Genomic DNA, 22,138 nt, shown 5'->3' with positions numbered 1-22,138 from the left:
GAGAGAGAGAGAGAGAGAGAGAGAGAGAGAGAGAGAGAGAGAGAGAGCAGTGAATATGTAGCACCTGCCTGTAATCTCAGTACTAAAGTGGTGGACACAAGAGTCTCCTGGGGTTTGCTAGCCAACTTGTATAGCCAGTCAGTGAGCTCCATGTTTAGTGAGAGACCATGTCTCAAAAACAAGAGAATGGGAATGAGAAGGGATACAGAAAAATACCACATCTTGATCTCTGGTCTCCACACACATGTGTACACACATGCACAGGCAGCCATTCACCCACACATACTCACATACAAACACCCCAACACAAATACACACATATGCAAAAAAAAATATACCATCATTGATCGATACCAAGAAGGAATAGCTGTCATGCACAGTGCCAGTGGATTGGCTTGAGAAGACATTCCAGCTCTATAGGGTTCATCACTTGGTCCAAGACAACTGGTCAACAAGACCCCAGAGGGCCTTATTCATCCATTCTCTATCAGTGCTCAGGGCTGAAGAACCAAGATACAGAGATCTGCCTTTCTGTGCTGGAACTAGGTGCTACAGGGACAAGAACTGAGTCCCGGAACTCTCATTCAATCCACCCTCTGTATATCTATAGCACAGTGATGTCACTTGGTCTAACAGAGGAGATAGGAGTGAAGAGAATGCAATGCATCTGGAGACATGCATTCTCTCAGGAACTGGCTGAATGCAGAAGAGTCCTGGAGATGCATAAGCAGTTAAGACTCATACTTATGGAATAGTGCCACACTGTGTCAGGATTTGTTGGGAGCTGGCCCTGGGAATGAGCAAATTGGTCCATCTTTCAGGTAGAGATGTGAGGCGAGGCTCTGCCAGGCCACAGAGACACCATCGGGTGAATTTAAGTCACTCCACACACCCTGGACTTTTTGTACACGGAGACAGCTGCAGAGTGGGGAAGATATCACCCGGGGCAACTGAGAAAGGAGAAAATGCAGCCTGGGAATCATCTTTTCAACACTGTATAAGAAGAGTTGAAGATGAAAGTTTAAGAGAAGAAAACAGACATGGGTGGAAAATGCTAACAATCCAACCAGTGGGAAATCCCCAAAATGCCAGAACAAAGGGAACACAGTGGTAATCACAGATACAATGGAAAAATATTTATTTTGTATTTATCATTGTGTACATGTGTGGAAAGCCTGTGCCTATATATCATTGCTTTTCTCACTGCTCTGATAAGATATCTGACAAGAATAGCTTACAGAAAGTTTGCTTGCCTCACAGTGTGAGGGTGCTGTGCATCACAGCAGTGCAGACTTCCTGTCCATCAAAGCAATGCAGGCCTGCTGTCCATCACAGCAGTGGGAGCACTCTGTCCATCACAGTGCTGCAGCAGAGTCTGTCACAGCAGTGCAGAAGTGCTGTCCATCACAGCAATTCAGACACGTTGTCCGTCACAGCAGCGCAGGCATGCTGTCCATCACAGCAGTGCAGGCACGCTGCCAATCATAGTGGTACAGTCGTGCCATGCTGTCTGTCACAGCAGTGCAGGAGTGCTGTCTGAGCGAATCAGGCATTATGTCCATCACAGCAATGCAGACTTCCTGTCCATCACAGCAGTGCAGGCATGCTGTCAATCATAGTGGTACAGTCATGACATGTTGTCCGTCACAGCAATGCAGGAGTGCTGTCCGTCACAGCAAATCAGACATGCTGTCCATCACAGCAGTGGAGGCATGGCTGTAGGAGCTCGAGGCAGCTAGTCACATTACATCTACACTGAGTGCTCTGTTCACTTTCTTCTCTTGTATTTAGCTTGGGACCCAGCCCATGGGATCTTACTGCTTGTATTCAGGGTAGATCTTTCCTTCTCAGCTGGACCATTTTTGAAATACCCTCACAGACACACACGCAGTGTGTTTTCATGGTGATTCTTCTGCCCTCTGTACTATTCCCCACGTAGCACGAATGCTCTGAGACTTTCTAAACATTCAAAGACGTTTTCCTATTTACAGTTGTTCTCTGCCAGAGGAAGAGTATCGTTTTTATGAATGTCTACTCTGATTTTGAGAGAAGAAAACTTTCACACATGCAAGAGTGTTTTCCAAACATCAAATAAACATTCGGCAAAGGATGTGCTGAAAAAATTGGAAAGGACTTTAGAACCTGACGGTTAAGATTCACTGCTGCCAAACTCCAGCATCCTCTTCTGTAATTTGGAATAATAAGGCTGAGTACAATGCAAATGTGCTGAAAAGGCAGAATACCATTGAGTATGTAAAGTAGCCGTGAAAGCTCTAATCCTGCATTCATGTTAATTAGGTTAGTCTCCACCGCCCGTGCAACCTGTTTACAGACAATACGATTAAATATTCATAGTGCACAGACAGTTTCTAGGACTAATCAGAAAGAAGACCATCAAGATTATCAAACAGACTCCTGCCTTGGGGAAAGTCCACATCCAGTTTTAGCCTGAGGCAAAATTAAGAAAAGTCCTACAAGGTTAGTAGAAAGAATATGGACCTCTGTTATTTTAGTTTGTATTTTTCACCCGGGGTTTTCCTCAGCTGGATACAGGTGAGCTTGTGTTTGCTTCCATACGTTAATTGCATGTTGTAATAAAGTGATTCTTATCCACAGTTTGAACATCTAACCTAAGCAGTGGCTGGTCTTTGGCTAGTGTCAAAGGGGGAGGTTCATCTACAGTCCCTAATTCTTCTGAAAACAACTGTAATATTTGACTTAGAGCTTTCAGATTGGGAAAAGGAAAGAAAGAAAGAAAGAAAGAGAGAGAGAGAGAGAGAGAGAGAGAGAGAGAGAGAGAGAGGAAGGAAGGAAGGAAGGAAGGAAGAAAGGGAAAGAAAGAGAGAAAGAAAGAAAAAAGAAGCAAAGCCAAGGTGGCTTCAGGAACACGTGTGTCTTCCTAGTGCTTTGGTAAAGCTTTGAGGGGTTTGTTTGTTTGTTTGTTTGTTTTTTCAAAAGCACATTCCATTATAGACATGTTGACCAATCTTCTCAAAGCACTGGACAGCCACTGTGTTTCCCACCTTGCAGTGACCAGTGAAACCCACAACGGAACCAGCCCTTTGCAGTCATTTGCGTGTGTTTCTCTTCCCCAGGAGAAGCCTCTGCTTTGCTGGTGGCTGTAGGGAGCACTCACCCTGGCCTCCCTGGGGGGCTCCTTTCTCTGGTTTTTCAAACTTGTGTTGTAGACACTGTTCATAGTTGCTGCCTCATTTCCCCACTTGTAGGGAAAATATAAACCAATGAGAAATGATTTGTTATACTGAGAATATTGCACCATGAGAAGCTGCCGATATGCAGAGAAAATCTGTAGACAAGAAGACAGATTATCAGTAATCAGTGTGTTTAAAACATGGACTTTACTTGAAAATGTATATGTTAGAAGCTGGGTAGGTAGAAAGATGAGACTCTAGGTAAGTGGACTAGTAGTCCTAGTTAGTCTAGAGTTACTTCGTGCTCTGCTTCTCATCATGGGGCATTCCTTCACGTTAGCTGCACCTCTACTTGATCTTTTGTGGTTTCTTTAGTTTTTGGGAATTCCACTCATAAGTGTAATGTATTTCCATTATTCCCATCCATCATTTTTCCCCCCAATGCCAGCCTCCTCCGTTCCTCTTATACTCATGACTTCTCCTATAGCCACTGTTGCTACACGGATAAAACAATATATTCAGTGTTGCTGTATGTATGTGTGTTTAGGGCTTGGATCAGATAACTCATCAGATGATGAGTCCTGGAAAAAATGGATATTCTCCTCCCTCCCCCCCTCAAGCTGTTGAATGCCTGGAGCTCTTCATCCAGGAGTGGAAATTTTCCCCCATTCCTCTTGTTATGCAGGTCTTGTTTAGGCCACCATATTGTTAAGATTTCCTGCATGCAGCATCCCTGTCAAGTCTAGAATATACTGTCTTTCGGTAGTCCTGGTTGTAGAGGTTGTGTTGTATGTATACCAAGTGGGGCTGAGCATCCCCAGATCATGTAGCTTCTGCATTCTGACCAGTTGCAGACCACTGTAGTAACCTCCATTTGTCTAAAAAAGAAGCTCCTTTGATGAAACGTGGTGTCTTAGTTACCTTTCCTATTGCCATGATAAAACACTGTGACCAAGGCAACTTATAAAATAAATTCTTAATTTGGGGCTTATAATTGGAAGGTTTAGCATCCATAAGCATCATGGTAGAGAACATGGCAGCAGGCAGACAGGTATGGCACTGGAGCAGTAGCTGAGAGCCTACATCTTCATCCGCAAGTAGGAGGCTGAGAGAGGCAGAGAGAGAACTGAGAATGGAGTGGGCCCTTTGAAACCTCAAAGCCTACCTCCAGTGTCACACCTCCTCCAACAAGGTCACACCTCCTAATTTTTTCTAAACAGTACCACCATCTGGGACCAAGGATTCGAACATATGAGCCTACAAAGGCCATTCTCATTCAGAGCACCACCAGGGAAAGAGCAACACTTTTCTGTGGGTATAAGTATTTAGAATACAGTTAAAAGCTTTATTGATTTAGGAAGATGGCAATACTAAGTTCTTGTCTGGGATCTGTAACCCCCAGACACAGGTAGTTGGTTAAGTTTACAGTATGTGCCCTATTGGCTGTTTTTGTGTCAACTTGACAAAAGCTAGAGTCATCAGAGAGGAAGGAGCCTTAGTTGAAGAAATGTCTCCATGAGACCCAGCTGTAGGTCATTTTCTTAATTAGTGGTGCCACCCCTGGACTGGTAGTCCTGGGTTCTATAAGAAAGCAGGCTGAGTAAGCCATGGGAAAGAACCAGTAAGCAGCAGCCCTTTCTGGCCTCTGCATCAGCCCCTGCCTGTAGGTCCCAGCCCTGCTTGAGTTTCTGTTCTGACTTCCTCCAATGATGGACTATGATCTGGACGTGTAAGACAAATAAACCCTTTCCTTCCCAAGTTGCTTTTTGGTATGGTGTTTCATAGCAGCAATAGAAACCCTAACTGAGACAGTGCCTCTATTGTAGAGGGTATAGGAATCTGCTGGGAAAGACTGATTTAAGAAAGTCCGTGCAGATTGACCTCTGCTACACCACAAGGCCAAGTTAAAAGGGAAGAGGAGAAGTACGCAAATGAGCATTAGGTATTACCATCAAAATCAAGTCAATAAACTGCTAATTTTCTTTATTTGGAAATGCAGATGGAGAATCAGGGAAGTCTAGAAATAAGATAGCAAGAAGCATAACTATGTAGCACTTCCTATTTAGACAACTACTGTTACTCCAGTTTTTATTGGTGTCAATGCACAACCTGACTGTTCTGACTGCGACTATAAATGTGGATCTTTACATTGTAACAATACCACAGAACTTCTGCAAACAATGGCAGCTGTTCTGTTTGTTACAAGTTTAGACCTGACAGTAACTTTGTTTAGGTCCAAAAGTTGGGGTTGGGGATCTCATCTAAGCTCTCGTCTATAGTAAAGGCGAATGCCCGTGTTGGTGACTGGATGGTCCATGAGTGGCACATGCATGGGCAAAAGGGAACTCAGGACGTCTCTTAGTCAAGGAGCTTCAAAAACATTGGTTAGGTGGTAGCTGATGGACCTAGGAAAACATTATTGTCAGTCAGCCCACACAAAGACTCCAGTACTGAGTGAATCCATTTGAGGGTACAGATAGGATAGAATGGTAGTCTGCAGTGTGCTTGTTAAATGTAAACGATTTATTATTATTATTTTCAGTTAATGCATGCTTGTTTGGGTAGGAGGTTAAGTGCAAGTGATCACAGGTACCTGTGGAAGCCAAAGGTGACAAATACCCTGGAGCTGGAGTTACCCGTGCTGGGAACTACTAAAGGATCCTCTTCCTCTGTAAGAGCAGCACATGCTGGTAACTGCTGAGCTATCTTTCTAGCCCATACTTGTTAAGTTTTAGAACAGGCTAGAGACACAGCTCAATGGTTAAAAGCATATCACATACTGTTCTTGGGTTCCATCCCCAGCGCCCATGTCAGATGGCTTACAACAGGCTGCAACTCAAACTCCAAGGAACTTAATGTCCTTTTCTGGCCTCCACATACACTGTGCTCACATGCTCAAACCCCACACACATAATTAACAGTAAAAATAAAATCTTTTAAAAACAAATAAAAACCAGTATGGTGACCTTAATGAGCAGGTACTTTCCTAAAAGTCTCTTGATACAGAAATATTAAGAGCTTTGCTCCAGACACAGATCATTCCAGACAGAAGACGCCATGAGAGGTCACATGTCCCGGATTCATAGTTTATGTTGAACTTGATGCATTTTCTTTCTCCTCCAAGGTCTTGCTGGGCTAGGAAGATGACCTGATGGAGGGAACTTCCTATGTCTTTGGAGCATGGTGGCTGTGTCTGCAAGGGCCGCTTTATACAAAACAGCAACTTACTCTCAGCTGTTTAGTGCTTAAAAATTCTGGAATGTGAAACAGATTTTGTTGCTCAGGGTTTATTTACTAAAAGGCCTGAGACAGGGAAGAGGTGACATGGCCCAGGAAGGGATGACACACCCAGGAAGGGGTGACATGGCCCAGGAAGGGGTAACATGACCCAGGAAGGAGTAACACACCCAGAAAGGGTATAACATGGCCCAGGAAGGAGTAACAGACCCAGGAAGGGGTGACATGGCCTAGGAAGGGTTAGGCAGTTGTTTACACAGTTCTGGGAACAGAAAGTCAGGAAGCCCCAAGGTGGGCTGTGCTCACTTCCCTGCTTTCAGTACTCCTAAGCATTTGCTTAGTTCTTCCCTCTTTGTCATTATTATTGCAAAGCCCACTTAATTAGTCTTGACACTTACACACACACACACACACACACACACAGATACACACATGCACACACAAATGCACGCACACATGCACACACATGCATATACACACACATACACACACACACACACACACACACACACATTCATATCCATTTATCCTTTTGTTTCTATTCCTCTAGCAAACCCTGAATAAAACACGTGTCATGAAGAATATCCTGTTACTTGGTCTTTTTCTCTCTTGCTCCTTTCTCCACCCACAGGAGCCCAGAAACTCCTTAATATTAAGACTCGCACTTTCTCCTTCTTCCTCACTTCCAGCCCTCTCCGTGCATAACTTTTATTAGAAAGACATTACCAAGTGTCCTGTCCAGATAAGACACCATGAAGACCAAAGAAATTATTCCATCCAAGTCTAGCCTAGCAACTCAGTGCGATTTGGGGGGAGGGGTACATACAGCACACTAGGTGAGGAGTGACTCAAAGGTGTGAGTGACTTATAAGCAGGTCATCACTGTAAAGCCTACCTCAGAAGGGATCATAAGTTCCCTGCACACTTACACTGGAAAGCTTCTGTAGCAATTGCTCTAGCTTATATAACCTGTGGAGAGACTTCGAGAACTGTAAGTTTTAGAAACTTCCTGTACCTTGTTATGCTTGCTCCTTGGCCTTTGAGCCTCCCTCCAGGAAGGAGTGCTTCCATTTGAAGAAAATAGTCATATATTATTCTCATTCTCTCATACCCAGAGCCCTAAACTATGTTCCTGAGAAGGGACTGGGAAGGTAAAGAGGAAGTTGAAATAAAGAAGAGGAAAGGAGATTTTACTCCTGATAATGACATGGTAGTTTCTTCCATTCCTGTGGGAGGGCGGGAGCTTGGAGGAGTCTTTGAGATCATGTGATCAGGCCCATTCATTACTGGCTGTCAGCCTGGATCAAGACGGTCCATAATTTCTAAATGGTGTTGGTCACCAGTGGCAACAGGGGACCGAGGAAAGTCCAGAGATAGGACCGTGAAGACAGCCAGGGGCTCCTCCTTGCAGCCAGAAGTACTGTGCTGACTTCTTGGCTAGGAAGGAGCTTCTGCTTCCCTCGTTTCTATATGTGTTACTTAGAAACAAAAGCATCTCCCTAAGTTATTCATTCAGTGAAATCCTATTATATCAGATGGATTCTTTTATGCTTTGAACTATAATCCAATACTGTTTACTTTCTTGATTTTGATCAAGAAAAATGCTTGCTGGTTTGACCACGGTGAGCTGCTTGTTTAGTTTGGTCTTCATGCCCTTTCATGCACACCTGACACCTCTTCCATTCATTCTTTCTTTTTCCTTTCTTCCTTTTTGAGCATTTTCTTACTTCATGGTTTATCTTTCTTTGTTACTGGCAACTTGAGATCAGGAGCTCAGGCTACTTTGTAGATAATTGTATTTAAAATCCAATGTCTTCTCCTTGGGGTCCCTCTGCTTCCTCTCCAAAGCCATAGAATAAATATAAATATGAACATATATTAAGTCATGTGTGTTAGAAACCATGAGTTTTTAATGATGGCTCTGACTTCAATGGGAACAATAGGGTTCATTTCTCTCTTCCATTTGTTGCTTCTTGCTTGTGTTTATGTTCCCAGGCTATATGTCAAGAACTTAACAGAACTGATCCTGGTGAGGAACATATTTACTAACTGGAATATAGTATTTTTTCTCTGTAGCATTACCCCTACATCATCAAATCAAAACAGTATTTCCAAAATCTTTAACTAGGTCATTCCTACTCTTCTGCATGGCTCTCTATCCCTGTGTAGCAAACCAACTCATTCCAATGTGTAGTCTTCTTTCAATTCCCCCATACACTGCCTGATTTCCCTTTTCTTTTAAAATTCTTATTATTTTTAGGGTCTCTATGAGAACCTGCGAAGTTCCCTAGCCTCATTGCTGTACAGAAAACTACACCTCTTTGACTTTTTTTTTCTGTTGTGGTTTGAAAATGAAACACCCCTACCCACTCTGAAGTGTTGAAGACCTGACTCCTAGCTAGCGGCTCCTGAGAGGTGACCGAGAATTCAGACCTGATCAATAGAGCAACCCATTGATGGATCCATAGTTTGATGGTATTATTGATCAATGATGGAAACTAGAAGGTAGCTCTTATTTGGAGGAACTGGGTCACTGGGGTTGTATACTTGAAGACTCTCTTCCCCTCTCTCCCTGCCCCTCTCCCTCCCCCTCCCCCTCCCCCTCCCCCTCCCTCTCCTCTCCACTCATCATGGAGTGAGCATGCGCCATGATGTTCTGTTTCACCATGACCCTTGTTTGTTGCAGGTATTGTCTCCTGATGAGGGAAAGCTTGGACACTCATCTTTCCCATCCTCACTACTGTTTCCATTGCTTCCTTTCTCCCTTGCTTAGCTGGTACTTGTATTTCTTTCCCACAATGAGTGTTCATGTGTGCATACTCATAATGTCTTTTTCTGATGTGAAGGGCAGTCTATATAGACTTAGATTTTTCCCCTTGCACTGCAGAGCCTCTGCTTTGTGGTTGTAGCTCAGCTCACTAAGCCTGTCTTACACATTTGATTTGATTTGTCTTACATTTACAATTTCATAATTTCTGAAACTCTGCTCAGAGGGAGAGGGTGACGTCAGCTGTGTCTACTTCCTCATGATCTTATCCACGGAACAGAATCTGCTCTCGTGCTTTCCTTTTCTTTGGTTTGGTGGGTAGCATGTTATCTCCATGTTACATGTGTGTGCATGAGCATCGTTTGCTGTGTGAGGACCACTGCAACTTTTCTGGTGTTTTCTGCTCCTACCACGTCCACTGTTCTCCATGAGATTTTGATATTTTGCATTAATTTTTTTTTCTGGGCTGAGGACTGAATGAAAGGAGCCGGGAATGGTGGCTTATACCTTTAATCTCAGCACATGGGACACAGAGGCAGGCAGACCTCTGAATTTGAAGCCAGCCTGGTCTACAGAGCAGTTCCAGGATACCCATGGCTACTACATAGTAAGACCCTCTTAAAAGAAAGCAAGCAAACAAATGCTAACAAAAAATGATCTAAAAGTATTTATTAAATTAATTTGATTTTTAAGAAAACATTCCTATAAAAGAAAAGCTGCAGGTTTGTGTCATTCATTTTAAATGAAACAGTGCCATCCCTGCTGGTTAGTGTTTTGTCACTGTGGTACAAACACACACAGTGTGACAGGGAGAAGGTTGATCTTGGCCCACAGTTTCTGAGGACTCAGACCACGCTGACTGGCATTCTCTTCCAAGCCCAGGGTGAGTCAGAACTCTGTGGTAAAGGGAGTGGTGCTGACCCTAAGCAGCCAGGAAGCAGAAGGAAGAGAAAGGAGAGGCCACAGACAACACACTACTCAATGCACACTCCAGCGGCCTGCTTCTTACAAAGGCCCCAACTCTAAAAGTTACCCTCTCCCAAAAATTATACCCCAAGCTCGGGATCATATCTTCCACAGGAGATCGTTGGAGACTGTTCATGTCCCAACCACAGTGCTGGCCTGCTTTTTAAAACAGCAAAAGACTGGATCAGTGTGTGTAGAACAAAGAAAATGATAGGTGAGCGTTCTTCATAAATGTATTATCAGCAACATAGTGACTGACACTAATAATATATTTTTGAAACAAATTACATTATAACTGAGAGGTATTTATTCCAGAATTGAAAGATAGATTTGATGTTAAGTATTAACCACTAATATAAACATCAGTCAATGAAAGCTATAATACAAAAACAAAAACAAATAAACCTCCAGAGGAGATGATGTGTATGATAATATAATGTGGTCAGAATTTTGTTGTTGTTGTTGTTGAGACAGGCAGCTCACTGTGTAGACCGCAATGACCTAGAACTCACAGAGATTCCCAGGCCTCTGCTCACCGAGTGCTGGGGTTAAAGGTGAGCACCAGCACGCCCAGCCATGAAAACATTTACCAAACTTCTGATTTAAAAAAGAAAATCTTAGTAGAAATAGAAAAATTTTTCCTCAATTTGAGAAGGGCACATCTATATGTATTTCAGAGTCCTGTCAGTATAACTGGCAGGAGGAGGTGGAGAGTTCAGGGACAGAGGGAAAGGGAGAGAGGGAGATAAAGAGGAGAAGAGAAAAGAGAAGGGAGAGAAAATGGAAGGAGACATGAAGATTGTAACAAGAAATAAAGCTGCCTTAACTCTTGGGTGAAATAAACCTTTTTTTTTTTTGGTGGAAGATTTAAAGGGGTGTTAGCTTATGTGGCTGAGTGGGTAAAGAAGCTTACCCACAAACCTGGAAACCAGAGTTCAATCCCCGGAACTCTGTAAAGGTAGATGAGGGAACCAATTTCACAAAACTGTTCTTGGACCACTATATGCATGTTGTGGTACATCCCTGCAACAAGCACACACATACACACACACACACGCACACGTGCACACACACACACACACACACACACACCATAGTAGTCAACAAACTAAGAACATGAAAAAAAAGACCTAAAAGAACTTACCAAACAGAACTCTACAGGATCAAAAGAGCAGTGTATCATTATATCATTATAAGATGTAAAATTCAATATTCAAAACAAAGCTTGTTTGTACATCCCCTCAGTAGGCAACTGGAAAATAAAAGTCAATTTATAGTACACTCACAAACATGATCATTTTATACATATATTTAGCAGTAAAAATTCCAAAGCATAAAAGACCAGTCCACAGAACACTACAAAATATCCAGAGTAAGTCAAGAAATATTCTAAATAATTGTGAGGCACATATCACTTTAGTGTATGAGATTTAACATTGCCATGAGATGTCCCACTCCCCCCAGAGTGTATGAGACTTAACATTGCCATGAGATGTCCCACTCCCCCCAGAGTCAGCTCCACTTACAGTCAAAATCTTGGAAAGAATGTTTGTAAACTTACAAGCTCACTTGACAGTTTATATGGAAATGCAAATGATGTAAAACAGCCCACAGAACTTTGAAAAAAGTGGAAATCACTGAGGGCTGGTGCCAACTGATTTCAAAGCGTGTGCTGAGACTGTCCTAGTCCAAGCCTGAGATCGTTGGCAGGAAGTTAGGCAGACTAACAGAGCACCGCCAGGCCCACTTAGCTACACACATTTGTCCACTCAAATTCTGACATGAAATAAATTAAACAATGAGGGGGATTGTATTGTAAATAGTGAGGAAAAGTAGATTCAGAATGGAAAAGAAACAAGCTATAGTCTGTTTCCTACTCCATACACAAACGTTCATTAAAGACCAGCATAGACTTGAATATAATCAGGGAAACTGTAAAAGTTCCAAAGAAAATAGGAAAGTGTCATCAATATTTACTAGAAGCCATAGTAAACAAGGCTTTCTTAGGAAAACACAGAAAGCAACAATTGTTTACATTTGCTGTTGATAAATTGTTACTGTCTGGAAGACACCCATCAGGAAAGAGGCAAGCACTAGACCTGGGGGGAGTTACTTGCAGTGTCTGTGTCTGGCAAAAACTTTTATCCTGAGTGTGTGAAGAACCCTCAGGATGAAATAATGAAAAAGATATGATCTAAAAAAGTTTTCACAAAAGACTTGAAAAGACACCTCATAAGAGAAGATAAAAGAGGAGCTAATGAGAGCGTGAAACTTGACCTCATCTTATTAGTCATAGAGAGCTAGAAATCAAAACCACAAAGAAGAACCAACACCCACCCACTGACGCATATCAACCGAAGTGCTTGATGACACTCAACCCCAGAGGTAATGCAGGGCAACCCTGGCTCTCATAACTAAGACATTCTAGATGGAAACATAGAAGCTGAGGATACAGTGTGGTGGTAGAGCGTTCATTCACCTACCCATGCACAAGGCCCTGGGTTCAATCTCTCTCTCTCTCTCTCTCTCTCTCTCTCTCTCTCTCTCTCTCTCTCTCTCACACACACACACACACACACACACACACACACACACACACACTCACCACGATAGTTTTGGAAGTCTCTTATGATGTTAAATGAACTCTTATTCTGTGATCCAGAAATTCTGTCCCTGGAGATATGACCAAGAAATGACACTACATGGCTCATAAATAGCCTTGTACACGAGTGTTTCTAACAGCTCTATTAATAACCCCAAGTTGGAAACTGGAAACCGAATGTTTATAGATATGAAACTAGACGAGTAAACTGTGGTTGATGTCACATAATGAATCATGTGACGCAGCATGTGTGAGTTCTACAGACATGCTTAGAGATGTGAAAGCATGTATACCAGATACCCCATGTAGGCCACAGTCGAGGCGGAGGAAAAGCAGCTGAGAGTGATATAGTGCAGTAGTCACAATCAGAGAGGGAGAGGGTGGTGCCGCATGGGGAAGCTCAGACGTTATCTGGGAACGCTGTCTCTCGATTGATTGACATGGCTCCAGTGGGTACGTTCACATATGAAAGAAGTCATTGATGAGTGTTGATGTTTTTTTGTTGTTTTGAGAAATGACTCAGTCATTAAAGTGCCTGCCATGTAACCAGGAGGACCCGAGTTCAAGTCCCAGCATCTAATGTATCACACACCTGCAGTCATAGTGCTAGGGAGGCAGAAATGTGGATCTTTGGATCGTTCTGACCAGCTAGTCTTTCCAAAGTGGGGAGCTCCAGGTTCAGCAAAAGGGTCTGTTTCAAAAAAACAAAATGGAGGGCAAGTGAGGAAGATACTGACTTTGAACCCCTTCCCCCACATGCATTCATATGAACACATATACACACATGCACCTCCTCCAAACACTAAAACTCATTGAGCTACTAACTTAAGGGTGACACTTGTTTCACATCTAACTGTGCGTGTGGTATATCTCAATGACAGGATTTCAAGGTCTCACTCAAACAAGACATCCCAGCAGCTTAGATGTATACATGAATGTCATTACATTTTTCTACATAAGTTAGAAACATTGATGTCCAATGAGCAGCCTTATTTGTCTCACCGTGTGAGAAAAAGAATCAATGACTAATGGTATCAACGAGGATTCACTAGGGTCTGTCCCGTGCTGGACTCTGTGTTAGACACTTTTCAATATCACATGGAAAAATAGTAATGGGTTCCCAGGCCACCCAGCAACATAGACGGTCAGACTGGTAACAGATCAGACTGCAAGAGATGTGTTGTGGAGGACCAGCCGGGACAACAGACAGGCAAGCCTAAAGAGCCTAGACATTCTGCTGGGACCTTGATTTGAGGCCAGACCTTGGGAAACAGAGCTTTGGTGATCTGGTGAGGATGACACAGTCCTGATAGACCTATACAGCTCCCTGGAGATCTCCCAGACCAAAGTTGGCACAGGGAGAGAGAAACTGGGTCATGCAAGAATGCTCTTGCCACTCTGCTTCAGTCCCCTCTCCAAAGCAGTAGACAGATCCCTGTGGTCAGTTGAGGTCACAGTCCTCGCTGCTGCTCCTATCACTGTGAGCTTGGACTACAGAAACTGAACCAATAAAGTAATCCTTGCACTTGCCCTCACTGGTTTGATGCTGGATCAGTGGGGCAACAACCTTCCTGCCTGCAGGGTTGTCAGTTAAACCACAGCTGAGCAGGAAAACTTCGGATTCCACTAGCCAAATTGAAGCAGCTGGTGTCACTGAGGACAAAACATTTAAGACCAAACACAGGGTGACATGTAGCATTGGTCCACAGCCCACGTTCAGAGACTAGAATCAGATTGTGTCCATGCAAGGGCACACATTGACCTGCTCTCTTGAAGACAATGCTAACTCCAGATTCACTCCTCTGTTCTAGAGGCTGAGAGGCCCCTTTCTGACTTAGAGTCCTTTATGGTAGATAGCTCCTGTGGACCTGCTCAGATTCCTGCTGCTCTCCTTCCTCTGTATACTAGTATCTTAGGCTGTTAGCACTGGTTCCTATGCATGTGTGTTGGTGGAGGGGTGGTTAGTAGGCAAACTGCTTGCCTAACATACCTGAGGCCCTGGAGTCTATCGCCAGCACCACATGAGACCAGTATTGTGGTGCCCATTTGTAATCCCAGTACCTGAGAGGTAAAGGTAGTGGCTCATCCTTGACTATTTAGGGATTCTGAGGCTAACCTGGGCAACATGAAAAGAAAAAGAAAGTAAGTTCCTTAGTCCAGTGGAAGATACATAAATGCTTAGTCAAAACTTAGGATGTCTGTTTAAGTAAGGAAGAGTGGGCCAGAAAGAGCTGTGGGTATTTTTATTTTAACTATGTTCTTGCTTGAAAAAAAAAATGTTGTTTATAGGAACTCACATATACCAGGCACTGTGAGAGTTTAGTAAAGGAGGTCAGAGGGCACAAGCTAAAGAGACCAGACAGGAATGGTTGGTGGACCACCGCCTTAGGCATCCTGTACATGGCCCTGAGGATCTTCTACATTCCCTTCAAGAGATGACTGTGACACAGGTATCCTGTGAAGATCCTCCTCCCATCAGTGCTACATGGGTGACCTGTGTAATGGCCACAGTCACCTGCAGCTCTGACGAGTGAGTCTCAGCTGAGACAGTAGCATAGAAGCCAAAGTGTGGTTGATGGAGCTTTGGGTCATTTGACAGAGAGCAAAGGTGCACTGGGGCTCCAACTTATATCCTGTTACCAGGATGGCATCACCAAAGAAGAAAGACCCCCTAAGAAGTCCCAAATCATGGTGGGTCAGTGATTCTGTTCCAGATGCCTCCTCTCTGAATTCATCCCCAACCCCCGTTTTCTGCACACCATCCTCACCTCTTGCTCATCGGCTTATTCCTCTCCCTGTCACACAGGCCCTTCTCCTGCAAACCGCTGCAGGTTCAGGAGAAAGAGCTCAAGGCACAATTTCTTTACCATAGTAAATGTACAATTCCCTGGCTTCTGTGGACTTGGAGCTGTCACTAAAGGTGATGGGGTCCCATGACACAGTCTTCAGCTGGATGGGAAGTGCATGCTGTTGAACCCCAGTCTAGCTGACTTGACTCCAGATGCTCACACTGGTGCCTGTGCAATGTATTCAGAATCCTGTGATTGTATTCTTCCACTTTTTTCCCTGATTCAGGAGCTAAGAGGGAACTCTGAAAATGAGGATGCTGTTAGGAAAGGGACCAGTCAGCAAACATTTATTTACAAATATGTTAGTGGAAATTATCAAGATCCATTTCAGGAGTTGAGCTTTCGAAAAAAAATGCTCTAAATGACCAAGGAGAATGTATTGCCCATAATCATTCTCTATTCCTGATGGCTAGGTAATGAAAAGCAGACTCTTCACTGGACATGAAAGCAGGGGGAAATTAGGAAGCAATATATTCAATTGTAGAAGCCCTTTGCCAAGAACGTATTGATTTCGTGTTCTGACAACTTCAGTTAAATCTCCGTGGGGAAACACTTTTGAAGCTGCTCATATCTAAGCCAGGCATGTTCCCACTGCTTGGACTCTGGGGTGGATGGAAGTGGTGATGTCTCCACTGGGGATGTGGAGCTCCGTCTTCTCTTTGGGACACGTTCATTCTGGTTGTGGGAGAGTGTGTGCTGTAAAAGCCCTAGCATGACCATCACTGCCATGATGGGAGAGGCTGGCCCCCTCTACTGAATCCACTTTATCTCTCTGCTTCCTTCTTATGTGTCTTCCTCTGATCTCAGCACCCATCTACAATGGCCAATCCTTTCACGTAGCTATTAGCCCTGGCCAGACACTCAGGCATGTGCTAGGTGCTGGGGTCATGTGGTCTTGTGGCCAGCCAGAGCAGTACTCATTCATACTCCAGCATCAAGGACTTTCCAGAAGGGCTGTGCCAGCTGGGTGGGAGGGTAGAAGAGAACACCAAAATACTGAGAAAAGATACTGGGGAGCTTCCAGGAGGAGGTGGAATTCTTCAAGCCAGGAGAAGGGATCAGAGAAAGAAGACATTCTGGTAGAGAGAATTTTGTGCTGGGGACAATGTAGCATTTAGTTTTTGCTACCCCTCTTAAAGCTGTGTGTGGACTATGCTACCATCCCCATTCAGGTTCCCTCAGATCCATGGATGAAACACACACACACATTAACTTACTTTCAACCCGCCTTATTGGCTCAATTGCTGGGCATTTTAATTCTCTTGTGGCTAGTATGCCCTTCCCAATACTCTTGGCTCAGCACCTCTTAGCCTGCCCTTAGTTTAGTTGCATTTCTAATCTCTTGCCTAGGGAAGTGGTTTATAACCGCTCTTCCCGAGATCTCACATGGCTGGTCACCCTTTCTTCCTCTGAAGCATGGTGAAATCTCCTTTCCTCTTCCTGCATCTCTTAGCTTACCTGTGGGGACCTGAAAGTCCTGCTTCTTCCCTTCTACCCAGCAATTAGTCCCTGGCATCTTTATTGATTGATCAAGAACCAATTGGGGAACAGGACCTTAGCATCAGAACCACCCTCTACAGACAAGGGTTGGGCATGGGAAGCTCATTTGGTAGAGTGCTTATCTAGCATTTACAAGGTGTTGAGCCATTTCCCAGTGCTGTACAGACCAAGTGTGGTGCTGCACGCTTGTAATAATCCCAGAACTCTGGAGGTGGAAGAGAGAATCAGAAACTCAAGGCCATTTTGTGTTGCATAGCAAGCTTGAAATTGACCTTAGATACATGAGACCCTATCTAAAGAAGAGAGGGAAGTATATGTCATAGAACTGGACCCAGATCTCGGAGTGAGTGAGTGAGTATGTGTACATGTGCATGTGTGTGCACGCTCACACACTCATGTGCAGGCATCTAAGTTTTCCTCTTTTGTTACTCTTTCACTTGGTAGTCAGGCTGGCCTGGAACCCATTGTGTGGCCAAGGCTGTCCTTGAACTTGCAGCAATCTTTCTTCCTGCTGCTTCATCTGAAATTCCATGTATGAGACACCATGTACATATATGAGTCTACATCTATTGAGCACACACTCTCCCATGCATTGTTGGTAAGGTGGTACATTTGCTGTTGTGGGCAGTACAGAAGACTTCTGTGTGCGTAAGGATGTGGATCTAAGCCACATCTCAGGTAGACCAAGGACAAGGTGCCCAGTCATACTCCTTAAAACCAGATACTCTTGTGTTCCAGGATGTGACTTAGAGACAGTTTCTGGATTCTTCTCATCCTCCTCTGTAAAATCAGAATATTTTCTTATATATGATAGTCGCATTATGCCTGTGCTTGGCACATGCAATGTACATAGTATGTTTTAGATGCCAGGCCCACCCTACCATTGTGATATCTACTCTTTGTTTCTCCGGAACATGTACTGGGAGTTCCAACTCTGCACCTCAGGACACAACCCCCAGGCAAGATTACCACATTCTGGAGAAGGAGGATTCTGGTGCAATAGAAGCTGGCACAGAGCCAGGGATAGACATTTGTCTGCATATGGGGAGGAAAGAGCAGGGTGGCAGAACAGAGTGCCCTGAGATGAAAACTTGCTCTGGTGACTTCATCTCCTGAGGTTTCAGAATCCAATCAGGAGGTTGCATTCTGGATCCAGGAGCATCTAGTCTTGGGCATCAAGTCCATGAAATAGAGCTCTTCTATGGCCAGTGTGACAGACAGCTTAATGGACAGGGTACTCGCAGTCTACTGTGAGGATCTGAGTTTGAGCCCTAGAAATCCACACAGTGAAAGGGAGAGAACTACTCCCTCCAGAAATGACTCCTCCTCCCCATCAAAAAAAAGGGGGGTTCTCCAGAGGAACGGAACCAAGAAACTATATTTATATGATTAAATGAGAGGATTTATTGCATTGGCTTACATTCTCAGAGTGGAGTTTTGCTGGCTGGAGAACTTTGTAAGCTGAGAATCATTAGCTGTAAGCCCAAGAAACTAGGTGGTTCATGCAGAGAGAGGCCAGCAGACAGTGAGCAAGTGCTGAGCCTCACAAGGACCTAGCCAGAAACATATCTGGAGGAACTGACAAGTGGAAGGATGAGCTTATCTGTTTGGCTGAAGAACATGGTGGACACAGAGCACAAGGGCTATGAGAAGACCTGGGCCAAGCACTTGCTGCAGCCTTGTTGGGGAAGCCATTGTATGAGCCTTAAAATGGGTTTCTGGGGGGATAAGAAAGGCAGAGAATACCCCATGACTTTGGAGATACCAAGGGAAAGTCCAGGGCTGAGATTGTAAAAGGATGGTGTTTGGGTCAGGTGACCTTAGCAAGGAGGAACCAAGCCTATCAACTCATCCAGTCCACCGTTCCCTCGTGCCAGGCACAGTGTTGGAGTCAAAGCGCCTACATTCCACTGTTCTGGTTAGGAAGGGACCCAGATGCCCCTTAAACACCCAGAGGAGGGAGAATATCAGCCGCAGTGCTGAGCCGCAGCGGTTTATCTAAGTGTGCTTTCGTTCTCTCAGAACAGGAAAACAGAGGCGGGCAGCCAGGGCTCTGCTGTGGCTCTGTGCCCAAAGCCTGGCCAGGTCCTCACTATCCTTCCTCTCTGCTCCCATACTGTTAGTTAAACTGTTCCCAACAGAAGGGTATGTTCAAATCCTAATCTTCATGACCCGTGAATGCCAAACTTAATTGGAAAAAGGGCCTGTTGTAGCTATAACCAAGTTACAAGCAAGGAAGTCATTCTGGGGTACATGGACTTATTCCAATATGCCAAGTGCCCTTGTAAGAAGAGGGGAGAGACATAGAAGCAGATGCAAGGAAGGAAACTGTGGGAATGGCCACCAAGATTAGAGCCACACAGTGGCAAGACAAGGTAGACCAGGGACAGCCACCATCTGAGGCTGAGGGAAGACAGCATCTTAGGATGGAGTAGGGTCTGCTGACACCTTGGTTTCAGGTCCAATGTCTAGAACCATGAGAACATCCAACTCTGTTGTCTCAGGCCCCCAAGACTGTGGTCATTTCGTACAGCAACCTCCAGAAGCCAGGAAGCTCTGTAGCACAGCGTTCTGCTGTTCTCGTAGCTATGCGGTGGCTGTCTTGTAGGTGTGGAAAGAACAGAAAACAAAAAAGCACGTGTCAGCCTGGGTGGAGTCTTTTCAGGAAAGTGGTGGCTTCCACAGAATACCCTGCAGACAATTGTCTGCTCTCTCTGGCCTCGGAGGCTGCACGTGGAACCCTAGTGACAGAAGAATTTTGTAGAAGATCATCTTCTATACACAAGTATGCATATACACACCTACAGAATTTATATAATTTAAATTTAAACTTACTAATAGTTGACCACTGAGTTTAAACAAATACATGCGGTCAAATAGCCCTCACCAAATCTAGACAGAATACACCCCTCACTCCAGGAGGGCCCTTCAAGCCATTCTGTCATCTGTCAATCTCTCCTTCCAAATATGGTTCCCGTACAGCTCTGAACTTTTCTTCACTATAGATTCACAGAGCTGCTTCTTTCATCTTCATTTTGCATAATTTATTGTAAACTGAATAGTAAGCCTTTTGTTTCTGGCTTCTGTTACTTAACAACGTGCTTCTGAGATCATGCAGCTGTGTGTATATGTGGATGTTCCTCTTCACTACAGGGTAGAATTTCTTTACAAGATCTATACAACCTGTTTGTCCAGTAACCAATTGCTAGATTGATACCTGTTTGGTGGTTATGAATGAAGCTTTGGTGATTATGAATGGAACATTTTCTTACAAATCTTTACATAGACAACTGTTTCAATTCATCCGTGCAAATGCTTCAGAGTGGAATAACTAACTTCTCTGGTGGCTACATACTGAATTTTTAAAAGGAACTATCAGACTGTTTCCAAAGTGACCACAGCACCTTGTATCCCTACCAGCGATGTGGTCTCTGGCAGCTGACCATTCTTGCTTACGCTCAGATCACCAGTCTTACTGTCGCCAAGGTGGGTGTGAAATGGCTTCCCACTGTGGTCTCGATTTGCATTTCTCAAACCCTCTCTGTGTGTTTATTTTCCATTTCAGATATAGATGTCCAACGTGTCTGTTCAAAGGTTTTGCCCATGTGTTTAAGTGGGTTTCCCTTTCATGGTGTATTTTTATATGTTATTCCTTTCCACTCATCTATATTGTTGCCCTCTTATATATGCCATATATATATTTATGTGGTAACTTTGTAAAAGTCTATCATATATATGGTTGGCAAGCATTTCCACTAATCTGTTACCTTTTATAGCAATGTGCTGCAAAAGTAAAGGATTTATTAAAATAAAGCTTTCCATATCATAGCTTGTGACCCTTTTGTCCAACCCAGTATGGCTAAGATTTTCCTTCTGTGGTTCCTAAACTCCTGGAAATGTAGCTCTAACAGTTAGGTCATCAAATCACTTTTTCCCAAAGTGTTCGGCACGGGCCGAGGTTTGTTTGACTTTGCTCGTGTTTGTGCATCTCTCCTGGTAATATTCGTTCAGAACGTCACTTTCCCATCTTCAGTAACCTTAATGACTGCCGATGTGTGGCTGTGTTTCTGGGCTCCCTGGTTGTTCCATTCCTCTATATTTCTATCCTCATCCCAATTACATATCACTGTGCTAACTGTAGCTTTATCAGATCATGTGACTCTTTCAAGGTCTTTCTTTCTCAAAATCACCTTTGCCTGTTCTAGGTCCTCTGTTGTCCTTACAGCTTCTGTAGCCCTCTCACAAGTTTCTACCAAAGCTGAAGACTGGATGGAGTTTTGATGGGCATGTGTTGACTCTGCACATCAGGAAAACAAGTGACATTGTAGCAATATCAAGGGTTCCCATCTGGGAACACAATGGAATCTTCTTTCATTTAGGGGTCTTTGTAAATTTTTCTATGCCAAGGATATGACAACCCCACAGGAAGACCAACAATGTCAACTAACCTAGACCCCTGGGACCTCCCAGAGACTGAGCCACCAACAAAAGCCTGTGAGCATACACAGACTGGTCCAAGACCCCAGGCACATATTAGCAGAGGACTGCCTTGTCTGGTCTCAGTGGGAGAGGATATGCCTAATCCTACAGAGACTCAAAGTACCAGGGTGGGGAGACACCTGGAGTGGGGTTGCCATCTTAGAGGTAAAGGGGAGTGTGGGATGAGGGGAAGAACTCTGTGAGGGGAGACCAGGAGGGAAGGCAGTATTTGGGTGTAAATAATTAACTAATTAATTTAAAAATTTCTGTATGCCATATTTTTTGGTTTTCATTTATACATTTACACATATTTTATAAGTATTTCATGTTTCTGATGTTGCCATAATATTTTTAAAAATATTTTATTTTTTATTTACATATGTGTGTGTCTGTGTAAATGTATACCACACTCATGCATTTACTGTCGAAGACAGAAGAGGGTGTTAGATCTCCCAGAGCTGGAGACACAGGAGGTTGTGAGCTAGTATGGTACTGAGATCCTAATTTAGATCCCCTGAAGAGTAGAAAGTCCTCTTAACCACCAAACTGTCTCTCCAGCCCTATAATGGAATCTTTATTTCATATT

General features: G+C 43.8%; 1 protein-coding gene across 1 annotated transcript in view; it reads left to right on the top strand.

Annotated features, from left to right (window-relative positions):
* The window catches only part of Acoxl (acyl-CoA oxidase like), a 279,060-nt gene that overhangs the window by 200,234 nt on the left and 56,688 nt on the right, over positions 1 to 22,138 (top strand).

The sequence above is a fragment of the Grammomys surdaster genome, unplaced genomic scaffold, assembly GCF_004785775.1.
Source record: "Grammomys surdaster isolate TR1022 unplaced genomic scaffold, NIH_TR_1.0 129, whole genome shotgun sequence".
In the NCBI taxonomy this organism is placed as follows: domain Eukaryota; kingdom Metazoa; phylum Chordata; class Mammalia; order Rodentia; family Muridae; genus Grammomys; species Grammomys surdaster.
The sequence above is the reverse complement of the archived record's forward strand: the minus strand, read 5'-3'. Positions and strand labels throughout refer to the sequence as shown.